Raw genomic sequence first — 21,194 nt, 5'->3', positions numbered from 1 at the left:
TTCAGAACTTTTTCATACCCCAACTGAAGCTCTATACCTATTAAACAGTAACTCCCCATTTCCAATTCTCCCAGCCACTGGTAACCACCATTTTACTTTCTGTCTCTAAATTTAACTGTCTAGATACCATGTATAAGTGAAATTTTATAATATTTGTCTTTTTAAGACTAGCTTATTTCACTCAGCATGTCTTCAAAGTTCACCCATGTTGTAGCACGTGTCAGAATTTCCTTCCTTTCAAAGGCTGAATACTCTATCCATTGCATTTATATACCACAATTAGTTTATTATCCATTGATGGGACATTAAGGTTGTCTCCACTTCTTGACTATTGTGAATAATGCTATCAACACAGGTGCCCAGTAGACTGTACAATGTACTATCAAAAATACATTTTTATGCTTGTATTTTCCTTATGAATCCTTCCTTTTTTTTTTTTTTAAGGCTTAAACTGTCTCTACTTCAAGATCAGAGAATATACTCACTCCTATTTCCTTTCATTTCTTTTGACATTTAACTCTATCTGTAATGCCAATTTTTTAGTATCATTCTTATTCCTTTATATGCCCAAATCTGTCTTCTAGTCTGGGTTTCTAGTCTGTTTCAGTACTCGGTATTTCCATTCTTATACCAATACTCTATGGTTTTAGGTTTTTTTTGCATTTGAGTATTTTATTTTTTTATACTTTTTTGTATAGCTTTATAATAAATTTTAGTCTATTTTTTTCCAAAATTATCTTTCCAATTCTCACCAAATAAATTTTAGAATAATTCTGACAAGTTAAAAATGTTGACATCTGGGTCAAAGAAATAAACATAAAAATTAAGCCACAGAAATACTAGAGGGATGCTTGGGTGGTACAGTCAGTTAAGCCAGACTCCTGGTTTCGGCTCAGGTCATGATCTTAGGGTCATGAGATCGAGACCTGTACTGGGTTCCAGACTCCGCAGTCTGCTTGAAATTATCTCTCCCTCTCCTTCTGCCCCTCCTGCTTGTGCTCCTGCTCTCTCTTCCTCTAATAAATAAATAAATCTTTAAAAAAATACTAGAAAAAATTCTTTAAGAGAGGTAAGTTTTTCTAAAATGTGATATAAAAGCTCATTTTGTTAGAAATCCTAAATAAAAACTGTAAACCAGAAATGCAAATATCACAAACAGAAATCAGACAACAAATGAAAAACATCTGCAACCCAAATGGAAAAGGACTAATAGAGTTTTAAACAAATCACTAGAAAACAGACAACTTACCAAAAAAAAAAAAAAAAATCAGAAGCTACGAAGAAGCAGTAAGGAAAAAGAAAACACAAAGTATTCAAATCCATTTCATAATTTTAAAACTATAAAATGAAACACCTTTTCACTTAAAAGACTTGATAAAGATTAAGGCTGTGATGGCAAGGGTTCAGGGAAACCTGAATACTCATACATTGCTGATGGTGATGAAATTGGGATAACCTCTTTGGAAAGGAATTTGGTTGAGTCATTAAAATATAAATGCAGTCTTCTGTCTTAATAATTCAACTCTTAGTAATTTATCCTACATGTGTGCTACACAAATATGCAAAGATTATAAAGAAAGACATCCAGGGGCCACCTGGGTAGCTCAGTCAGTTAAGCATCCAACTCGTATTTAAGCTCAGGTCATGATCTCAGGGTTGTGAGATCAAGCTCCACAGAGGGCTTGGAGTCGGTTGTTCCTCTCCCTCTCCCTCTGCTCCTCCCCTGCCACTCAAGTGCTCTCTCTCACTCAAATAAATAAATGAACAAATCTTAAAAATCTTAAAAAAAGACATCCACTAAAATGTTACTTGTATGCCTTAAACACCGGGGGAAAAGAATCTAAATATCTGGTTAAACAAAGTATACTATACGTTTTATGCTGAAAGTTGTGTAAACAACAGAACAAAGCCCTTTTTTAAAAAAAGCTATTTTTTCCTTGGCATCCCCTCTTCTGTAGAACCTGTAAATGCTGGGAATGCCTCAGGACTTGATCCTAGACCCTTTTCTATTCTCTAACACACTCCCTAAGTGACCTAATCCAGATTCATGGCTTTAAGTACCATTTAAATGCCAATGACATCTAACTCTGTACCTTTAATCCTTACCTAAAACTCTGTATTTGTATATCTGTCTATTTGCCATCTTCACATGGAATAGGCACATGAAACCAAAAAAGACTATAGAGAATTCTTGATTTTCCCTGTCAAATTTTCTCCTCCACACCCTCATCCACCTTCTCAAGAAATAGCACCACCATCCATCCATCACTTAAGCCAAAATACCAGAAATGTTGACTCCATCTCTACTACATATCCCAAATTAAATCTATGTCCTTTCATCTTGATTGCTACCCATCCCAAGCTACTATTATCATTTGAACAGGCTCACTGCAAAAACGTTACAAATTATTTCCATTCCTTCTACTCTTACCCACTTCTTCCTTCCTCCTCCTCTCTCGCTCGCTCTCTCTCACCCCTATACACACCTTCTACAGGCAGCAGAGGAATCTTTTAAAACTACAAATTGGATGATACCACTGCCCTGCTTAATTTTTTTTATTGACTTCCCACTGAACTTAGAGTAAAATCTAAACTCAAACTATGTATACTATATGAAGTAGAATTATGAACAATTTTTAAAGCATTCAAAATCCTCAAAGAGGTAAGAGAAGACTAATAATATGCAGCAAGACTAAAGAAAACCAACAAGAAATACAGAGTAGAAAAGTGTAATGGCTGAAATAAAGAACTTTACAAATTTGATAAATAATAGAATGGATAAGACAAAGAATGAATTAATGAGCCAGAAGATCAGGCAGAGGATAGGTGCAGAAGGCATTAAGAGGGGATCAAAAAAAAAAAAGGGAAAATATTAAAATTAAGAGATGTAAAGAAGTTAGAAGTGGCAGAACCCATATAATAAAATTCTCAGAAAAGAAAAAAATGGAGAAAACAAAATATTTGAAAAAATGACCAATAATTTTTCAGAATTGAGGAAAAGATGAAAGAACTCAGACTAAAGTTTCTGGAATACATCCTAGCACACAGTAGATGCAAATAAGTATTGGCTGAATGAATGAATGAAATAAGACAGAAAAGTAATTACACCCAGACTCATTATAAATTGGAAAAGACAAAAATTTCAAAATCTTCTAGGGAGGAAGTACAGGTCACAGTGAAAGGAAAAGAAACCAAATGGATATCACAACTTCCAAAAAGCAACAGATAATACAGTAATATTTTCAAAATGTTAAAGGAAAAGAATTCCAAACCAAAAATCTGTAATTAAACTAATCTATTATTTAAAAGTGACGGTTACCTAAAGGTATTTTCAGGCATAAAAAGCCTTCGAATGTTTACATACAAACACCCTGTTGAAACTGCTTTTATATAGGCACTCAAATAAGAACTGAAATAGGGGCGCCTGGGTGGCTCAGTCGGTTAAGCGTCTGCCTTCGGCTCAGGTCATGATCCCAGGGTCCTGGGATCGAGCCCCGCGTCAGGCTCCCTGCTCAGTGGAGAGTCTGCTTTTCCCTCTCCCTCTGCCTTCCTCTCTGCCTACTTGTGCTCTCTATCTCTGTCAAATAAATAAATAAAAATCTTAAAAAAAAAAAAAAGAACTGAAATAAATCTATGAGGACACGACATGATATATGCGAGTAAGAGTGCGTAAATAACCTAATAAAGCATATTTTATATAAAAAGTAAGAAAAAGAATGAAGAAAACCCCTAACAATCCAGAACTAAAATTCAACAGAACATGAACATGGCTACTGGGAAACTGAGGGTGGAGGATGGGGTGGAGCAGACCAGAGGACAGTGAGAAAGCAATTAAAGTACTTGTCTTGTTTGGAGGGAAGATATATATATTATATATATATACACACACACACACCTACATGCGCATGTGCACATATTTAGGATTAAAAAACTGTAGAAAATAACTAGAAGTTTAGTAAACAGAATGTAAATAATTTCCAATGTATTATAATAAATGAAAATGGATTAAACCCATTAATCAAAAGATTAGAATCTCTGTGGCTGGATAAAATAAGATTCAGCAATATACTTTGTAAAAGAAACCACAAAAGGATACTAAAAAGATTGAAAAGAAGAAGACAGGAAGGGGCGCCTGGGTGGCTCAGTCATTAAGCGTCTGCCTTCGGCTCAAGTCATGATCCCAGGGTCCTGGGATAGAGCCCCGCGTCGGGCTCCCTGCTCAGCAAGAAGCCGGCTTCTCCCTCTCCCACTCGCCCTGCTTGTGTTCCCTCTCTCGCTGTGTCTCTCTCTGTCAAATAAATAAATAAAATCTTTAAAAAAAAAAAAAAAAAAGACAGGAAGAAGATGTACCAGGAAAAATAAAACCAGGCAGGTGGTTAGACTTTGTTTACCCCATTCATGAATAATTCAGACCTTTCCTGGTCTGGGCTCAGCTCCCTGCCATTCCTGGGTGTGTGGATTCCACCACTACATTAAAGCTCACAGGCTAAGGAGTACCTGTTTCCTTTGTAGGAAAGGGCTTCACTTTCTGTTTTCTATTATGATGATGAGTCCTTTTTCCATTTCAGGCACCTACAGATTCCTCTTTCTAGCTTTCAAACTCAGCTGTGTATTTTTTATGTTATATTTTTATCTAGCATTTCCACATATTTGAAAAAGAAGGCAGCTTCCCCAGTCTACCATTTCGTCTAGAAGTCCCCAAAACATCCACTTTAGATTATGTTACAACTGAAAAACAAAGTTAAAGTTACTTAAATTTTTCATCTATATTATAAAATGATAAAGCTCAACTGATAAAGAAATGGAAAGTAATAAAATAGTATCTTAGCATAGTCCTTAGTACATATAAAATATTCAAATACTGCCCTCTAAATTCACCACTAATTTTACATTCTACCCAAAGAAAGTAAAGATAGAACCATAAGCATGGAATGAGAATTCCATTTTTCCTGTTTCAGCTTTCATTGGGTTGCAGCTGCTTTGGGGGTAAAAATGCTTCCTTCAAAATTGTTGTTGTTGTTGTTTTTTAAAGGCAACTAGTAAAGGACCAAATTATAGCAACAGAATTCAATGATCCTTAAGAGTCATTCAGTTAGGAAAGGAACCATTACTTTCTCCATGATTTCATCTTGGAACCTAAAATTCAAGACTGTATTCTGAGACCTACCACTGATGTTTTGGTTGACCTTCATCACATCTCAGTATTTCTGTTTCTTCTTGAAAGTAATGTTAAGCTAGATGACAATGCAGATCTCCTATCCTTCCAAAATTCTGATTCCAGAATAAGAGGTTTAGAATAATTTCATTCCAAATGCTATTTTTCTATGAATGCAAAAATGACAGCTTAAATTATTAAAAAATTATGACATCCTTATTGCTGTTCCCCCCCCACACGCAAAAAAGTATAAGCCATTACACATAAATACTAAGTATTTCCTACTTAAAGACCATACAGCTTAATTCCTTCACATTTTAAAAGTGGTTCTAAGAGATGCCTGGGTGGCTCAGTCTGCCTTCGGCTCAGGTCATGATCCCAGGATCCTGGGATCGAGTCCTGTCCTGCATCGGGCTCCTTGCTCAGAGAGGAGCATGCTTCTTCCTCTGCCTGCTGCTCTCTCACTCTATCTGACCAAAAAAAAAAAAAAAAAAAAAAAAGTGGTTCTAAAAATTAATGGAAAAGGCCTCACAATGCATGTTTCTGAGATATTAACTGGACTCCCCCCCTCCCCAATTACTAAAACCATTCAGGGGAAAATTCAGTCTATGAGAGGGGATTGTGCGTTCTTTATCATACCAATGGTTGACTTTCACCACAATACTTTCTGGCAGCTATTCATAATATTTTCCCACAAGAATACGACAGTTGTATTCCAGACCAAGAGATTAGTATCATAAACATGACAAATTTAACCAACAGCAAGCAAAAGATGAAGACAAACATCCACATCCTTTAAAATAAACTGTCCTCAACAATGTCCTTAAAACAATGTTCTTAAAAGTCCTTAAGTTTATGGTCTATTCTTATACAGTTTTATATTAACTTTTATAATGATCATGTAGTACTTGTATAATCTAAAAAAATAAAAATTAAAAAATAATAAAATAGGTCAACTTCCATTTGGTTTGCTCTGGAGAACTATAATGTTCTAGGGGCAAGTATAATGAGATGACAGGTGAGAGACTGCCTCAGACAGAGGTAGAGGGAAAGTAAAAGGTACTTTTGTGTGTTTTATGTTTTCTAACCCAGCCACCAGAATAGGAAAGGAAGTAGAAGATTCAGGACAGAAGCTCAATACAGTAAATATAGGCTGTTTTTGGGTTGATGCTGCTAAATATTATACCTTTCAGGAATCTAAGCATGGCAGGTAATTCAGAAGACTATTCAAAGTAAATACAAGGGGCATCTGGGTGGCTCAGCCAGTTGAGCATATGCCTTAGGCTCAGGTCACGATCCCAGGGTCCTGGGATCGAGCCCCACATGGGGCTCCCTGCTCCGCAGGGAACCTGCTTCTCCCTCTCCCTCTGTCTGCTGCTCCCCCTGCTTGTACGTGTGGTCTCAAATAAATAAATAAAATCTTAAAAAAAAAAAAAAGTAAATACAAGATAAATGGTCAATTTGGTTTAGCTATATGTGTATATTACTTTCAAAATTACACAAAAGTAAACTTATGGTACAAAACAGAGTAATATTTAGATACCCCATTTGCCTGAAATACCAACAACCAATATCTACTAATCCCAGCCAAGCCTAAGGCAAAACATATTAGGAGAAATTTAGCAAAATAAGTACCAGAAGACCCGAGTTCTTATTGTTAACTCTAACTCTTTGGGTCTCAGTTTTGTCATTTTTAAATGAGGTCCATTCCAGCTCTAAAATTCTACCATTCTTTATCTCCCCCACTTCTTTCCTCAATATAGATAGAAGGTGAAAAGTATGTCCCACAAGCATTCGTCTAGAAGAACTGATTCTCCTCATAACTTCAAAAAATGAATATGTGATGCTAAACTATTTAACTATGGGTATTTCCTTTAGCTATCATACCCCAGTTTGCTCATGCAATTTTTTAAAAAAGATTTGACACAGAGAGAGAGAGAGCACAAGCAGAGGGAGGGGCAGAGGGAAAGGGAGAAGCAGACTCTCTGCTGGCAGGGAGCCTGATGCGGGGCCAGATCCCACGACCCTGGGATCATGACCTGAGCTGAAGGTAGATGCTTAACTGACTGAGCCACCTAGGCGCCCGCTCATGCAATTTTCAATCACTTAATATTTACTAAGCATCTATATGCTAAGCAATGGAACTAAAGATAAACAAGACACAATTCTAGCCTAAAGGAAATTTACTGTTTTTAAGGGGCAAAAGACAAGTTAATTACTATATGGAACAATAAATGTTACAGAAATAAGGCAGCACTACCACAAAGAGATTACCCAACTCAGGTGCATGTATATGGGGGTGTGCTTGGGGAATTTCAAGAAGAGGTAACATTAAGACAGTCCTGAGGATGACCACCAGGCAGGTAGATATGAATAGCACTGCACAAGAAGAATAAGCATGTGCACAGGTATGGACACACACTCTCATACAAGAAAGCAGGCCATATTGAAAGGATAGCAAAACCTGAAGCACAATGGATAGAAAATGAATCTAAAGAAAGTAGGAAGGGATCACATCATGAAGCACCTTGTGATTATGTTGCAGGATCTTAGTGATGACAAAAAGCACTTTAAGACTTTTAAAAAGGCAGTGACATAATTCAAATAGTGTTTAGAAAGGTGTTGCTGATGAAACTTTGGAAGACAGACTAAAGAGAAATCAGATGAGAGACAATTAGACCACTTAAAGTATAATGATCAGATTGTGAGGTAGGGAGAATAGTAAATAATAGCAAGGAGGTTAGAATGACACCCAAGTTTCTGGCTCCAGCAACAGGAAGTTGCTGAAAGTAATTTAAAATACAACAATTCAAGGGGTACCTGGGTGGCTCAGTAGGTTGGGCATCCTACTCTTGATTTGAGCTCATGTCATGATCTCAGGGTCGTGGGATCGAGCCCCGCTTCTGGCAGCAGGGCAGCGTGCAACATACTCAGTGAGGAGTCTGCCTGAGATTCTCCCCCTCTCCCTCTGCTCCTCCCCGATACACACGTGCACACTCTCAAATAAATAAATCTTAAAAAAAGAAAATAGAAGAAGCAATTTGCATTTGTCTGTTGTATTTATCTCCTAACAGTAGCAACTAAATAATATCTCAAATTTTTAAAAATCAAAATTCTCATTACTTTATTAGACAATATTTAACAAAAGAGATTAGTGGTAAGATGTTTTTTGACACTGTCAAACAGTGGACCATAAAGGACCACATTCTAACAATATATTTAGACTTTTAAAGAAAATAATACAGGCAGTTGTGTTTACAATGATCTATTTGCCCTGGGTATCTAATACATCTACCTACATATTTCCAGAATTGTTAAGATATATTACATAAAATACTTATCTGCAATTGAGAGAGGTGGCATAAATGACTTCTAAAGTTTGAAGATTCTAAAAATGAGCTGCTGAGTTACGGACCTCCTTCTAGCCCCACAGGGTTCTAAACTGTGCAACTTCCATAGACCAGTAGAGGGCTGCAACAGCTCAGAGAAAATGGTTAAGGCGTAGCTTTTCTTGCATTGCTGGCACTGGGAGCTGAAAAAATTACCAATGGCTAAAGTAGAAATCTAATAGAATATATGTATTCACTTCACTGTCAACATATTCTAAAAGAGGTCAGGAGTAATTACCCAAATCCTGAAAACTAGAAACACTCATTATTAAGCATTTTGCTACCAGCTCCTTTCTCTTCTGTCAAAATGGTAATAAAGTGTTTGGGAGGCCAAGTAAAATCTCACCAGCATACAGTAATAAGGAGGGAAAAAGTCAATCAAAATGAGTTAGCAAATCATCACTTCCTTTCAGACGCACTACACCACACTGCTCCTACCAGACTAATCTTCCTAAAAACAATTAGGTTATTCTTACATCTACTTTATCAATTCTGTTCTGCATATAGTACAGTGTTGAAATCTAACTTTCCCTTGCCTAGATTTTAAGGTAGATTTCTATCTCATGTATACAATCTTATTTTCAACTCCCCTTCTCAGACCACTCCTACTATTATATATATACTATTATATACAATATACAATAAAGTTAAAATGGAAAGAGATCGTTGAAGTGAACTTTGAAGAAAGAAACAAAATTACATAGGTCTAGAGAAAGGGAAATGCCACTGTTGGAAAGTTTGTACAAAGAAAGGGAGATAGCCTGAGGGAGCGAGGAAATAGATCCAGGAAAAGCATATAGGGGCTTCCACTGAATTTGTAATGTTTAATTCTTAAGCTGGGGATAGGTACCCAGGAAGTTCATTATGCTGTTTCCTGTCCCTTTTATATTATTGAAATATTTCAAAATAAAAACATTTTGATATTTTAACTTTGCCCCCTTCTCCTGCCCCTCAAAAGACAACATAAATCTGGTGCCATTCTAAATACTCCTCACAGTTTAATTCCAAGTAATGCCCTAACTCACTTTTACTGCTTTCTTTTAAAATGAAAGGGCACATACTTTACCTTCAAATGAAAGGATTTTTAATTGTTTAGATAATTTGGTGTACTTTTGACATTGGTACATAAAAATGTAAGAGACTTAGGATAAAGGTCATGGCATTAATAAAAAAAAAATAGTTTACAAGAATCATTGCTTCTATAATTATAAACCTGTGATCCTGAAACTCATCTTTATGCCCAAACTCTTTATGCAGTTGAGAAGCTGCTGAAATTAGTACCTTATGAGAGAGCAGTGCTAGTGGAAGTATTAAATTATTTCTAATCTGCATACCACACTATTCCTACCCTGACCCAACTACAGCATCAGTTGTAACACTGCTTCAAAATAGAGCCAAAATTTATAGCTTTCATAGGACTTCACATCAGGGTTGAATTGTTTGGGCTTTATTTTAGTACTTATCTGCTACCTCTCTTTCTGTATCCTGCATACTGTCCAACATAACCTACTTACTATACTACACACAAGAGTTCAGGATAAGTGCACATTTCAGGGCACTTAAAAGAAAACATGCTCTTAACTGGCTTAAGGTAATATATGTATGTATTACTGGTAGCTTTTCTTGGCCACAGCAATTTAGAATTATAAACTGGTTCCTTACCAAAGTATACTGAAGAAAGTGACAAGGAAAAATATGGTAATGGGGGAACCGAAACAGAGTAAATTCAATGTATTAAAATAACTGTAAGAGAGTACAGAAAACAGTAGTATTGTGAAAACTCCAATCCCCACAGGAAGGAATACATGCATATTTTGTCTTACTTTTAAAAAAAGAAAACATTTCTGGATACATAACCACACAAATGTTATAAAGTGGGGAAAAAAGAGGCACATCTCACTGATAGTACCAATATTAAAACAGCCTTATCTATCAAAAGGAAATATTATAAAAATAATGCCTAAAAACACAAGTTTAGGACTATTTAAGAATATAATAATTCTAGATCAAAACTGAACTTAAATTTTCAAGTCAGTGATTCTTAGTCTTTTGGACAGACCTATTTCAGACCCTGAAAGCATATTCACTAAGGAATCTGCAATATAATTTCAAAATGTTTACAAAACCTCTCCCTAATTATGGATCCTTGCTTTAAGTAACTAACTCTTCCTGCTAGATCTCAAGCTCCATACAAGCAGAGAATGTCGTCTTCTTCAGGTATGTGCTTAGAGCACTGGGACCTAAAACCTTAAAACCTAACAACCTTACCAATCATCTTCTTGTCTCTCACTGAATTCCATACAATTTCTACAATTATTTTCTAAGAAAATCTGCATTATATCATTTCCCATCTTGCAAATTCATTTTTATTAAGTTCTTCATCCTAGTAATTTCATGTGCTATCTTTTCTCCCTTAGTCTTCTTATGCCAATCAAATCATTCTCCTGTCACTGGCATTGGGGTGATTCTCGGTCATTCAACAAATATACAGTGACTCTTTACAGTGTGATGAAATTTAGGTGTACAGCACTGAACAAGACAGACACGATCTATGTCCTTGCAGGGCTTACCACGTTCCTTTCTACACCAACCAGAAAGCAATTTAGATGTTTAAGAATAATACTGTCGTGGGGTGCCCAGGTGGCTCAGTCGATTAGGCATCCGACTCTTGATTTCAGCTCAGGTCATGATCTTGGGGTTGTAGGATTGAGTCGCGCATCCAGCTCTATGCTCAGTGTGGAGTCTGCTTGTCAGTCTTTCTCTGCTCCTCCCTTGCTCATGCTCTCCACCCGCCTCAAATAAATAAAATCTTAAAAAAAAAAAAAACTGGGCGCCTGGGTGGCTCAGACGTTAAGCGTCTGCCTTCGGCTCAGGTCATGATCCCAGAGTCCTGGGATCGAGCCCCACATCGGGCTCTCTGCTCTGCGGGAAGCCTGCTTCTCCCTCTCCCACTCCCCCTGCTTGTGTTCCTGCTCTCGCTATGTCTCTCTTTGTCAAAAAATAAATAAAATCTTAAAAAAAAAAAAATACTGTCCTATTTCACATGTCTTTGTTTTGTTTACTTAGTGTAAACCCTTAAAAAAGACAGAGACCATAATAATGTCTTTGCGTGTATTTTCCCAAACATCTGCCTCAACAATAAGTGCAATGCCGTTCATAGATACATTTATTTAAAATTTGTTAACGATGAAATGTTTAAAATCTTTATTATATCCATAATATTTGTTCAACTTGAAGATTCAGAAGTAAAAAGATAAAAATTCTAGTTACTTTCAAATTCAATACCCAGCAATAAACTATCACACTGTCAGAGTGGATCATTCAAGCCCTTTCACTCTTCATAAACATCCATAATCCGTAACATAAAATAATTACTTTTCCCTAAAAGGGTAAACAGGTATCTATTATTTTATCCTTTTTTCTCTTAATAATTATCACCAACTTCTTTGAAGGTGTACTTTTGTGAGGAAACAATACAGCCACAGATTTTAAACAAATCTCATCTCTAAAATGGGACTCAGATACAGGGTGCCTGGCTGTCTCAGTAGGTAGTGCATGTGACTCTTGATCTCAGGGTCTTGACTTCAAGACCCATGTTGAGTGTAGAGATTACTCAAAAATAAAAAAATATATGGGAATAAGATAAACTTCACAAGGTCACTGTTAGGAGTGAATGAAAGGTTATATGGAGAGCCTATTACCAATCAAAGAACACTTGTAATTACACCTGTATCGGTCAATAGGTACTTCATAACGAACATGACTTAAATGTTAGACTCCAGTTTTCCACTATGCTCAAAGGATTCTGTTTTCTGCTACTTATTCCCTAATATCTGAGTTCACAAAAATTATAGACAGGAGAAATTCTTGGACTCGGGGTGTGAAGGCATAATAAAAGAGCCCAAAGAGTTATCATGTCAAGGTTAACAGTTTGGAGAGAGCCAGTTTCTTCTGGGGTTTGCCAAAAGGCTGCAAAATGCAAGTTCTGATTCAAATGATAAATATAACATATAGAAAAATGTTATAATAATTATAACATATAAAAGATTAACAATCTCTAATATACAAAGAATATCCAGAGGGGGAGGTTGGAGAATTGTTAACTCTTTTATTACATAGTTTGTTTATTTATTTATTAAAGATTTTATTTATTTGAAAGAGAGAGACACAGCAAGACAGGGAACACAAGCAGGGGGAGTAGGAGAGGGAGAAGCAGGCTTCCCGCTGAGCAGGGAGCCCGATGCGGGGCTCGATCCCAGGACTCTGGGATCATGACCTGAGCCGAAGGCAGACACTTAACCGACTGAGCCACCCAGGCGCCCCCATAGTTTTTTATTTTAATAATAAGCGTATATTATTTTTGTAATTTAAAAACACAATAAAAGTGTTTTTGAAATTGTTTAAATTCTTGATTGCCACTCTTGGAGATTTCCAATAAGAAGGAACAAAGAGAGAAAAATAGCCAAAGGATATGAAGTGTCAATTCACAGAAGAGAAAATGCAAATGATTATTTCCTGATATATTAGCTAATATCCAAATTCCTGTAGCTAAAATCAATATTCATACCATAATTAAAGACAAGAGCCTTGAAATATAAAATATAAGTGGTAATACTTAAATCTAATAACACAAATTTACATTGTCAACCAACAACAGATAGGTATAGATTTTTTTCACTGGGTGTTTGCAAAAGCAAAGGAACACTGGCGTCTGAGGGGGAAGGAGGAGCCAGGAGGAGGAAAAAGGACAAAGGAAAGGAAGAATGAGTAAGCCAATTTTCTGTCAAACATTCCTGTTTACTTTCAATGATATGAGGACAAATAGAAACTCAGTAAAGAGGTAATTTTTTGTCCTGTTCAATGCAACTTAAAGAGAACATTCATCTTTTTTTTTTTTTAAGATTTTTTTTTTTAATTTATTTGAGAGAGAATGAGATAGAGAGAGCATGAGATGGGGGAGGGTCAGAGGGAGAAGGAGACTCCCTGCTGAGCGGGGAGCCCGAGAGACTCGATCCTGGGACTCCAGGATCATGACCTAAGCCGAAGGCAGTCGCTTAACCAACTGAGCCACGCAGGCGCCCGAGAACATTCACCTTTATTCTTGGGATGAACATTGGAAGTCAGGGATAATTTCTGAAGGTTGAATAACCACCACTGGATGATCCACCTCAACATAAATCTATGAATGAATTAGGTTGATCTTAAGAAAAATTTCTCTTAAAGTAACAAACTTACATTTATATAGCACTTATAAATTTCAAGTTAGTTCATGAGTACTAGTATCTAAAGTTGGAGATATTCCAGTGACACCTTTTTGAAGTATCTTCATAACTAGATATGTAAGGTATCTACTCTCATCATTGATTAAAATAACATATATGAAAGTATCTAACAGTACCTTAAGTACAGAAGCTCAATAAAATTAAACGTGATCACCAAGTAACTTTCAAATACTCAAAATTAAACTCTGGTGAAAAAGGACTTACTTTAACTCAGAGATTGCAAGACTTTGGTATAGAACAACAGAATGTAACAAGGCTTTCTTCCACCTTATAATATTTTTGTGCAAATTAACGTAAGAAACATTCTGTAAAATTTTAATTTTCTCCTCTGTCATTCTCAATCACCACTAATTAGTAAAGTGGTATAAAGAAGGTTTTTAGTATTTACTTCTACCTGCTTAAGTTTCAAACAGAAGAGGTATAACAAAATAGAATGAAAGCTGTGTACAATGTGCCTTTGGTAGGAGAGAGTAAAAGTATGTGTATTTTTTATCTCTTCCTTTAGATTTACTAATGCTTCTCTTTCTCGAGTGAATTTCAAGAATCTAGCATTTTGCCAGAGAATTTTAACCTGGATCCTACCCATGGTTCAACACCATCAGGTTAACTGATGTTTTACTGATCTCAGAGTAGTTGGGAAATTCAAGGGATCTGATGTAAAAAGTACTTCATGAACTGGGGCGCCTCAGTGGCTCAGTCAGTTAAGCATCTTGATTTCGGCTCTTGATTTCAGCTCAGGTCATTATCTCAGGGTCCTGGCATCCAGCCTCACATTGGGCTCCCCACTCAGCAGGGAGTCTGCTTGAGGATCTTCTCCCCCCTCCCCCTTCAGGTGCGCACTCTCTCAAATAAATAAATTTAAAAAAAATTCTTCGTGAACTACACAGCACCATAATTCTTACATACTATTATCTTGTATCCTGAATCAATACAGCTATTTCTAGGAAGAGAGAACCACACATGCATGGTTTTCATTCTGTTAGAATTCAGGAGGCAGACAAAACTCCCATGTAGGACGAAGAACAATCTGAGAAGCTACAAGATTCTCTCACACCTCTTTCAAGTAGCACAATAGTTTAAAAATATGATACTTGGAGGTGCCTGGCTGGTTCCATCATTAGAGCATGTGACTCAATCTTGGGGTTCTAAGTTCGAGCCCCACATTGGGTATAGACATTATTTAATTTAAAAATTAAAAAAATCTTTAAAAACAGAAAATATGGTATTTATCACTAATATTTGTGACACTTCCCCCAATTATGGCCCAAATACAAACCGAAGGCCAGAAAAGTAAACTACTACATATTTTGAAACAATTTTTGTGCAATAAGCAAATATCAAGGTATTGGCCAAAGAAGAGACAATACTTAAGATGCCAAAGAAAAAGAAATTATTTCCACCTTATTACTTGCAGCTTCATGTTTACCTCTTCTACTTATCTCAATCTGGAAGCATTTGTGTTTAAACTTAATTTTCTAAGAATTTCAGAGTTTGAATTTCTTGGAATTTTGGAGGGTCTCGTTAATTGGAAAATCTAGTCTTAGATACTATTTTTCTAAAATGGACAAATTTACTATAAAAGTAAATTACTTATAAAAGTCCTAAATGAGTTTGGTTAGTGATCTTTTTTCCTCCAGTCACATCCATTTCTTTAGAAAAATGGCATAACATCAAGGTGGAGTTTGTTAAAATCACCTCTTGTAATGTTAACAACCGTAGTCCTTCTGTAGTTGCTGAGATTAATTTGCTTCTGACAACTAACATAAAAAAAACCCAATAGTTATCTCAACATCTCAGAAAAGGCTTGCTGCCTACCTTCCAAGATTCTCATAAAGCGTTTACTTTTCTTTTTGTTTTATTGACCAACACAGTAGAAGGTAGAATAGCTGGCCCCTAGACATTTTCACAAAGTCTGAAATTTAAGAAACACTGCCTTAAAACTTCAAAATCAGCTAAACACTCTTAATTAGAGGCAGAGCACAAACGGTTAAGAACGGGAACAATAACAGTCTGTCACTTTTTTTTAGGTCTGTGAATATCTACACATCACATAACAGTTCAAAGCCTCATTTTCCTCAGCCATATGTTAAAATAATCATAGTACCTGTTTCACAGGGTTATTTTGAAAATTCTTAAATATTTTACTTAAAACTTTGAACACAGATACATTCATATTCTAAGTGCTCAATGAATGTTTATCATAACTTTCAGCTTCAAGATTACAGGTAATCTACATACACAACAATAAACAATAGTCACATATGTGTTTCCAGTATTATCAATTTAAAGCACTAGAAGAAAAGGTCTTTAAACATAACACTGAAAGCCAACTAACAAAAACTGTCTGAACATTTCTATATTTTTAGATGTACAAGATAACCTCAACACAAACCATTCAAAGCTGAGTTTATGAAGGAAATTATCTCCTGTTATTGCCATATGTGGAAACTAGCAACAGACAAATTAACATTGCAACTAAGATACTTTCACTATTACTTTTTAAAAGCCACTGTTAAAGAAACAGATTATGCATGCATGAGTGTAAATGAGAATGTTTTCAAATGCTATATGGAGAAACTTCATATTCTCCAGAGGAAGTCAGGCTCTAACAACTGCAATATTTAAAATGTTCATAAGAGGCTTTACTAAGATTAGAACTAAGTGGGGATCAGAAAATGTATCTACAGGGAGTTATAATCTGTAAAACAGCAGGTGTTGGAAACAATAAAGCTAAGGCTAAGCAAAAACCTAGGGATCTAGGCACCTTTTAACACAGTAAAACTATTTTTTAAATATTGCCACTTTTTATATGTATAAAAGTTTACTGTTTTACCTTGTGCTCTCCATATGTAATCACACTTGTTCCATCCAACAACCCTGTAAATTATTTAGGAAAATTACTTTTTGTAGATTAAGAAGATTCTCAAAGTTAATGTGATTTGTCAAGAACCACAGTTAGGAAGTAATAAATCAAGATTTTTTTAAATCAAGAATTTAAATTGAGGCCTTATCACTTATATTTCAATATTTTTTCCACTAATCCATAAAACTTCTTAAAGAAAGAGGTATTAGCATTTTCACAGAAAGGAATCTCTAGGCCAACCACAAACTTTTTAAATAGGCTGTCCTGACTTGGGTAAGTCATTTCACCTTACCAGGACTTTAATTTCTCTTGAGGAAAACAGACTAGAAAATTTGAGTTCCCTTCCAGTTCTAAGGACAAATCACCATGACTGTACCCTTTACACAACACAGGCATTTTAGAAATACATTTCAACGTTAATTTTAGCAACAAGTTCCAAGTCACAAAATAATGTGAACAACTCTTAAGCAACCTATTCCAATTATCAGACAATTTTTTCATGCCTTTCTGATAGATACTGATTCAGTATCATCAAGTTTATATACAGAAAACAGCCTAAACCTCTTACTATGATAGAAATAATCTCACAGATCATTCTCTTTTCAGAATGTAATAATGCTCTTAAAACATGAGAATGAAGAAAATTTAACTACCAGTCAACTAACGCCAACAAATTGAATATTTTTACTATTATTCTTCTTACTCCTTAGAATAAAGACCTTTTTTCCAACAAAGTGTTTTTCAAATATCCCACTGACTCCCATTTTCTACAATCTACCTCAAAAGACTATCACATTTTCCAACAACTTCTATAGGAACAAAAAGGAATATATAAGCACCTTGATAAATACATCTTCATTTTAAATTCATTCCACTGAGGAGGCACTTGTCCCCAAACAAAATTCAGGTTTTTGTTTTTTTTTTTCTTTTCTTCCTGATATTCAAGAACTAAAAACAGAGACTGAACAACATATTTTCACCTACTAAATTCTTTGCTCATCGGAATATTTGAGTTCTATTCTTCCTCAAATATTCCTCATGGAATACTCAACCCTAGATTTTCACTTTCCCAGCTCTGCTTGCTCATAAAACCATACTAACAACAACTATGAGATAAAGAACATTAAAGGCATCCTGTTTTTCTTTTTTTCCTTCCATGAATACCACTTAACACTTAGATTTTAGCTCATTTTAACACCTTGCCTGCCCCTAAAATATAATATATATCCTGAGTAGTTAAGCTTGATTTTAGTCAAACCAACTGCAGACCTTCCTTTAAAAAAAATTTAGTACTTGGTGTCAACTTTATAAAAGATCTTTAAGTAGTAAAACCTTTCTCCTCTTGCCTATAATCTGGGGAAACATTTTGAGTCTTTAAATATTTTTTTGCGTTTAGCCCAAATTAAAGACTTTTCCCAACAAGATTAGTTAATATAATGACTTGATCTTATATAGTCAACACTATCTCATTTTGTTTTTAAGCCACTTGGCACCAACAGAGCATATGTTCTGCCAGTTCTGAGCTAATCTCCAGGAAAGCCTTTGTATAATGACTGAAGAAACTGAAACAGATCAGTGCCCGAGATTTTTAGCAGCCTACTTGAGCATATGTTTTTAATAAGCAGTCAATTTATTTTAAAATAGCTATTTTACCGTTTCGCCTTCCTTCATAATTTACGTTAACCTTTTTAAAATAAAAAAGGAGTACGACTAAGAACACAGGTTCATTTCAACTTCAGGATTACAGATAATTCCAAGGCTTTACACATCACTGAATCTGCAACCCATTTCACCCGCGTTCGCAGTTTAGCCGCGGGTGTCCAGTGGAAATTACAATGTCAACGACTACACTGCTTAAAATGTTTCCTACGGTTTCAACTGGTGCAATAGTGTTAACTTCCCATCCCAAACTGTTTCTTACTGTTATTATTAAAACAGCTGTCAGCTGGGCTTCGGTAACCTCTTTGTACAACCGTTTATTCAACGCTTTGGGATCCTCGAAGATGCGTCACATCATATTACCCCTCAAAATGAGATCTAAGAACCTGACGTGCTCCAAGGGTCTACGAACACCATTAGAATGAGCATTTGCAGAACCATGAAAAGAACCAATTGCCCAATGCGGCAAAGATAGATTACACTGGCATTTAAGACAGAGCTGCAGCGTGCCGCTCTCCTTGCCCCTGAGACTATTTAAAGCGGCAATTTCCCTTCTCCCTTTCATCTTCCTCTCCCCTGGACCCCGATACCTCCGATGCTCCCTCTGGGAGGGGCCACAGCGGTGTCCTGCGGCCGCGCCCGCACCCTGGCTCCCGGCGGGCGGGCGCGCGCGGCGGGCTGGGCGCGCCCCCACCCCCTCCCCGCCCCGCCCCGCCCCGCCGGGTCCGGCCGCGGCACGCCGGCGGCGCCCTCTCGGGCCGCGCACACTCGCACGCACACGCTCCTCCCGACCCCGCCATGTTCCGGGAGGCGGTGGCAGCCCAGCCCCGGGAACGGCGGCGGGGGGTGCCCCGCCAAGTCCCCCCGCACCGCCCCCGCCCTGCTGGCAGCTCCCGGCCGCGCCGCGGCTCCTCGGGACTCCTGGAGGGGCGGCGGCGGGCGGGCCGGCGCCGGGGCCACTAACGGCCTGTCACTGTCAGGCCTGCGGCGCCGCGGGTCGTGCCTGGCCAGGCCGGCCGGCACGAGACAGGGTGGGCAGGGCGCGTCCCCTACCTTGCTCTGGGGAGGGGGGACGGGAGCAGCGCAGAACTGAGGGGTCTCCTCCCAAGCGCCGGGGACGGGGCTCGAAACCGCGCCCCTCCTTCCTCCTCGCCTGTCGCCACGCCCCCCTCACCCTCACGGACCCGAGGCACGATCGGCGCAGGAGGGTTTACCCCCTGAACGAGTGCCTCGGTAATGCCGTCGCTGTCGTTGCCTTCGTCGCCGCTGCAACCGCCACGAACGCCGCGGAGGCCGGGCTTGAAAACATCTCCGGTCTCCGTCCGTCTCTCACCACAGCCTCCTCGCTCCCAGGACAACGCCGCCCGGCGATTGGCTGCGACACAGGCACGTGACTCCGCGAGCACGGGACGGGCGGCGTGATCGCCCCGCCCCCAGCGCCTGCCCGCCCCTTCCGCCGGCCCCTCCCCGCTACCCCGCCGCTCTTTCAACTCTATGGAGAAGCTTCCCGAGCCGTGGGGCGGAGGAGTCGGAAGGTACCAAATGAGAGGCGGCGGGGGTGCAGGCCGGAACTCCTCTCTAGTTGCTCGGACCTCACCGCACCCTACCCAATGTCGCCGTCTCCATCCGCCGTCACCGGCCCCAAAACAGAGGGGGAACCTAGGGAGGCGCAAGAAAGCAGCGCAGACTCCGCTGAGGCTGCGGGGCTGGAGGGCTCTGAAGTCTCTTTTTGTCGCGACCATGGCAGTGGATGTGACTGGAAACTTCTGGAAATGGCGGCGGCGGCAAAAAGGCTGAACATAGGGTATTCACATGTTATTTTTGCAGGGCAGGTGGGCGAGTTTGTGAGGTCGAACCCGGAAAAATATGTCTAAAGGCAGAGGCAGGGTATCTGCCCCCTAAATTCTCAGCTGCGAACGGCTGGACGCCTCGGGGCCCCCATGTCCGCGCGGCAGTGCGCTTGCGCGCCAGCGGGACAGCACCTGCACTGGAGCCCAGGGGACCCTGATGCGTGCCGGGAACTCGGCGGCGCACCGACGCGCCCGCCCTCACCTGCGCTAGGTGGGGCCCCAGTGCCAGTTCGAAAGTACATTAACGTGCACCTGTAGCGGGGACATCGTGAACCCCACAGTACGCTCTCTTCCATTCACACCTTCGAGTGACCTTTTTAAAGAAACAATTCTCTCCACATCCGAGATAATATTTCAGAGGGAACTGCTCAAGTACTGGAGAAGAGTGCGTGAGGAAAATTTACGGTCTCGGCCTACCAGCAGCGGGTACTCTTATTTCTGGACGCTTTTTATTTACATCGAGGTTAGTCTGCGACAGTTTGTACATTCCTTTACTTAACCACCAAAGGGGTTACATAATCAGATGGAAACCATTTTATTCCGACTTACTTTTATTTACATCGAGGTTAATCTGCCAGTTTGTACATGCCTTTATTTAACCACCAGAGAGGTTACATAATTGGACGGAAACCACCTCCCTCATCAATAATGGTCTCTAAACTACAGCACCTATTTATGACTTAATGGAGTTACAAATTTCTTTATGTCACTACAGATGATGTGACACTTTAGACTTGACACAAAGTTAAATCTCAACAAATTATATAAAGCATAAACTTGCATTAATAATGATCACTTTTTCCCTTCCTAGTTTCCTGATTTCTCCCACCTATAAAACATTGGGTTCAATATGAAGAATAAGAGAGCACCTTAGGCTAGAGGTGGAATATTGTTACATTTTTTTTTTTAAGATTTATCTGAGCAAGAGCGAGAGCTTACGGGTGGGGGGAGGGGTAGTGGGAGAGGGAGCCCCATGGAGGACCTGACCTGAAGGCA

At 38.5% G+C, this 21,194-nt stretch overlaps 1 protein-coding gene across 8 annotated transcripts in view; it reads right to left on the bottom strand.

Moving 5' to 3' along the window:
• ANKRD12 (ankyrin repeat domain 12) overlaps window positions 1-19,699 on the bottom strand; it is a 122,098-nt gene extending 102,399 nt beyond the window's left edge. For 3 of the 8 annotated variants that reach the window (XM_045887035.3, XM_045887038.3, XM_064577914.1), the window contains exon 1: window positions 19,402-19,699. The gene's annotated coding sequence lies outside the window, so the exon portion shown is untranslated. Of the gene's footprint in view, window positions 1-5,167; window positions 5,544-16,659; window positions 16,704-18,938; window positions 19,049-19,401 lie in introns of those variants that run through there. The other 5 variants (XM_054510359.2, XM_054510362.2, XM_064577913.1 and 2 more) reach the window with 4 other exon arrangements.
• Window positions 19,700-21,194: the final 1,495 nt, after the last annotated feature.

The sequence above is a fragment of the Mirounga angustirostris genome, unplaced genomic scaffold, assembly GCF_029215605.1.
Source record: "Mirounga angustirostris isolate CCGP_5_RB_7025 unplaced genomic scaffold, mMirAng1.0.hap1 SCAF_14, whole genome shotgun sequence".
Classification (NCBI taxonomy): domain Eukaryota; kingdom Metazoa; phylum Chordata; class Mammalia; order Carnivora; family Phocidae; genus Mirounga; species Mirounga angustirostris.
The sequence above is the reverse complement of the archived record's forward strand: the minus strand, read 5'-3'. Positions and strand labels throughout refer to the sequence as shown.